We start from the raw sequence: 4,550 nt of genomic DNA, 5'->3' as shown, positions 1-4,550 counted from the left end.
CAGTAAAGAACATCCCTCCATGGCTTCTGCATCAGCTCCTGCTTTCTGACCTGCTTGAGTTCCAGTCCTGCATCCTTTGGTGATCAACAGCAGTTTGGAAATGTAAGCCAAATAAACCCTTTCCTCCCCAACTTGCTTCTTGGTCATGATGTTGTACAGGAATAGAAACCCTGACTAAGACACTGCTCTTAATCAGGATTCAGTTCCCTGCACCCTGGGGCACAGATGGCTTAGAACTATCCATAACTCCAGTTCCAGGGACTTCAACTCCCCCTTCTGACCTCCAATGACACACACATGGCACAGAATCATACGTGCAGGCAAACTCGTACACCTTTTAAAATGTATACTAAAATTTCTTTTGTTGTTGTTTTGTTTTGTTGTTGTTTTGTTTTGTTTTGTTTTTGAGACAGGGTTTCTCTGTGTAGCCCTGGCTGTCCTGGAACTCACACTGTAGACCAGGCTGGCCTCGAACTCTGAAATACACCTACCTGCCTCTGCCTCCCAAGTGATGGGATTAAGGGTGTGTGCTGTCACTGCCCCGCTATACTAAAATTTCTTAACGAGGACTGTTGAGACGGCTAAATGGATTAAAGGCACTAGGGAAGGGGGAGAGGAGGAGAAAATTATCAACCTAGATCAAATATCCAACCCCCATAAAGGAACCTAAATGATGGCATCAGGGCTTTCATGAGACCTAGGACCATTGCCAATTCAAAGGGCTTTTTGGGTCTCAAAGCTCCCTAACCGAGGAAGAGAAGGCCTGCCAAGCAGAAACGCCGGGTTCCCGCGATTTCTGTGGCATCCTCGTCGAGTTCAACACCTCCAACGCCTCCTCCCTCCACCCCGCTCAGTTATAAATAGCTCTCTGGTTTCCAGCCCGGGATCTCCCAGCTTTAGGAGTCAGCGCCTCCACACCCTGAACTGCCCTCGACTGTGAGGAGGCATAGGCCAGCAGGGGGCGAAAGGTAGCGGGGAGCCATGGGAAGCCTGATCTTCCCGGACCACTTCATCTCAATAGCCATAGCCATGCTAAGACAAGAGGTTCCCAGGACAGGAGTGTGGGACCTAATTCCTGGATTTTCTGGACCCTTGACAATCTCACCAGGCACTCAAGACGACCTGTGATGGCCGGGCACACATAAAACTCAACTTCTGAACGTTGTAGTCACACAGCACATGTGTGTTTGGTAGCTGGCTGATGGAGACTGGAAGCCTGTATGTAGGTCGATTTATTCTAGATCAGAACCGGAAAAGGGAGCAAGGAAGGAAATCTAGAAAGAGGAAGAGAAAGACGGAAGACGGGATGGTTCTGCAGAAGGTTCTTGATGCCAAGCACAACGACCCGAGGTTGAACCCTACTGTCCTCTGGTTTCCACTTACGTGTTGGGGCACACGTATGCACACACACACACACACACACACAGAGAGAGAGAGAGAGAGAGAGAGAGAGAGAGAGAGAGAATGTAATAAAAGCAAACACAACAGTCCACAGGCTGCCTGGCACTAGAAACCCCAGCTCTGGCGCCAAGACTCCCAAGATGGTTACCTGGCAACACGGAGACCTGCTTGTCTCCACCCAGCATTATGTCTGGCCCTCACTGACTGTGGCGCCCCCCCCCCCGTCCCTCAGGGTACCCAGGTTTAAGTCTTGCTCTAGCAGGGCATGTAGGGGCTTGCGGGTTCTCACTGAGAAGGATTAAAAGCTGGCGGGCAGAGCAAGAGAGGCCACTCTATGGTGGTGGCACCTCGTGGGCACTGTTGCTCAGCGTAGCTAGCTGTACTTATGGCTTAGCCGTTGCTACTCCCCCACCCCACCCTTCCTCAATCCTCCCTAACCATGCCACAGGAACCATAAGGGAACTGCAAAGGCCTGATAACAGGGTCCTTTCCTGCTTTTTTTACTCAAAAAATTGTATCATTATCTGATGTGGGAGCTAGGAATGCAACCAAGTGTAAGACTAAGGCTGCAGTCTGGATAAAGCAAGGAACAGAGAGAGGTTAGGTGCATAGTCTGCGGGCCTGTGACATGAGGGCCAACGGGCTGAACTATGTTAGGGGAAACTAGGATCGTTCGTTCTACCACAGGGGGGTGAGGAAGGCATTAGAGGAAAGGCGGGAGTAGTGAGAAGCAGCCAGATGTTCCTAAAAGACCAAATCGCTAAGTGAGAGGGGGTAGGGCTCGAGTCGCGAGCGGCTAAAAGATGTCCAGCAAGGGGGTGCTGCGTGCTCGGGAAGGGGAGAAAATGGGACAGATGAAATGGATGGCGATGATGAGCGCCTCTGACCTTGCAGGGGTGGAAGGCGGCGCTGTTTCGAGGAGCTCCGGAGACCGGCCTGTCCGGCGTTCCCCTCCTTGGCAGGGTCACGGCGCGGCGGGCTGCTCTCGGAGGCCGTGCTGCAGCCCTCGGGCAGCTTGCCAGCCGCGCCGGGAAGGAAGCGCCATGTATGGGCCGGTGACAGAGAAGGAAACTCCTTGTAGGGCTCGGGAAGGAAGCGCCATACATGGTGCGGGGCTGGCGAGGGCGGGGCGGGGGCGGGGAGCGCGGGACCGAGGCGCTTCCGCCGCCCCGGGCCACCGAGCCCGCGCCGCGTCCCCGAGCCTGGGACACAGGGCCCCGTGGGAGCTGCTCCCCCACCGTCCCGGGGCGCTCGGCCCCGCAGGAGCTGCACGCACCTCGCCCGGGGATGCATGGCCTGGCGGATGCTTCAGCCGCCTGGGAATCCCAGTTCGGTCACGCGCTTTCTGCAACCTAGAGGGACCGGTGCTCTCTGATGCGGGCGAAGCACGCCTGAGCGCGGGCACAGCCCTAAGTGGCCACCCCGTCGTTGTGAGTGGGGCGGTCTTCCCAGCCGTCTGCTGACTCCCCTTCACCTCCTCCAGTTAAAGGATGGAACGGGGAGCTGCTTCGGCAGACATGCCTAGAAAAAAATAAATAGACGTCCCTAAGGCGTGGGGTTTCCCCTTCCAGGGAAAGTCTAATTCCAGCTTCTCCCCTTACCAGCTGATTAATGCTGGAAAAAAGACACCTTCTCAAAGGCTCCACGAGCTAACAGTTCCTGCTTTGCAGGTTGTGATCAAATGAGAGAGAGAGAGAGAGAGAGAGAGAGAGAGAGAGAGAGAGAGAGGAGAGAGTCAGTCCCTGGCTTTAGGCTCCGGCAATCTGGAAGGCCTCAGTGAGGAGAGGCTGCCTCGCTGGATCCCTCACACCTCACAACATCCTTTTAAATGCTGAGACTGGAGCGCAAGGTCTTGCACATGCTAGGCAAAGGCTCTCCAACTGACACATAACCCCCGTCCTTTTGGTTTGTTTGTCGGTTTGGTTTTTGAGGCAGGGTTTCTCTGTGTAGCCCTGGCTGTCCTGGAACTCACTCTGTACACCAGGCTGGCCTTAAATTCAGAGATCCATCTGCCTTTTCCTCTGGAGTGCTGGGATTAAAGGCGATGCACCCAGCTCCTTTTTTTATTTTATTTATTTATTTATTTATTTATTTATTTATTTTAAACTAAATTGCACCGGCTGGCCAAGGTCTCCTGTAGTACAGGCAGATCTTAACGCTGCCATCTTCCAATCTCAGTCTTGAGAGTAGCTGGGATTACCAGCCTGTGACACCAGGCTCAATTAAGGTTTTATTGCCTTTACCTGAGGTATATGTTGCCCTGACTTGCCTTTCTCACTTTGGCCATTGCTTCGGTGATCTCCTGACCCCCTGCCCATGGCCCTCCCCTACTTCCTCCAGAAGGCAAGGATGGAAGGGCCAAAAAAAGAACCCAGAGGAAGTTGAGTTCCCATCCTGGCCAGAACCTGGTATGTAGGACACACTCCCCTCCCACACCTGCTGTCAGTACCACACCCACACATTTCACCCAGAGATGTGTATCACTCTCAGGCAAGCATTTCCCAATCAGCCCTTGTCAGTCCAGCTTGTCCTGGAGTCCCACTGAAATCTAACCTGAATTTCCCTGCCCCGTCCTGCTGAGCAGCAGTTAACAGCTACTGATAGATTCCAGGCAAGTCTGTGAACACACAATGGCTGCCTGTCACACAGGGCCTGGATTCCTTTCATCCCTGTTGGACAAGGAGGCTGTGGTTGGCATGGTAACCTTCCCTGTACAAGTTGCAGCTTTCAAGGATGTCTTTCGATTCCACCAGGGACACAGCTCCTTCTGTGGGCCACAGAGTGACATGTAGCTGTGTCATCCAGGCCTCTCTGGTAGCAGAAAGGAAGAACTGGTTCCCAGGGAGCCAGAGACTCAAGGGAAATGCAGATTGGATCTCCTTCCCTGTGTGTCAGGCCTCATCCACCCAGAGAAACCAGTTCTGAAGCCTTGGGGAATGTCACTTGTGAATGGCAAGCATCTCACCTCACAGTCAAATTGAGCCGCACTTAACATCTTCCATCACTGTAGACTAAAACTGGTAAGTCACAAAGCCTCCCAAATTCATTGGCTTTTCCCTTCAAATATCTGTGGAATCAATGAATATTGACTATGTCCTACATTTTGATCTCCCATACACTATTTCAACTAATTCCCTGCTCAGTTCTAC

This window comes from Mus pahari, chromosome 15 (genome assembly GCF_900095145.1).
Source record: "Mus pahari chromosome 15, PAHARI_EIJ_v1.1, whole genome shotgun sequence".
Lineage (NCBI taxonomy): Eukaryota > Metazoa > Chordata > Mammalia > Rodentia > Muridae > Mus > Mus pahari.
Note: the sequence above shows the minus strand (reverse complement) of the source record.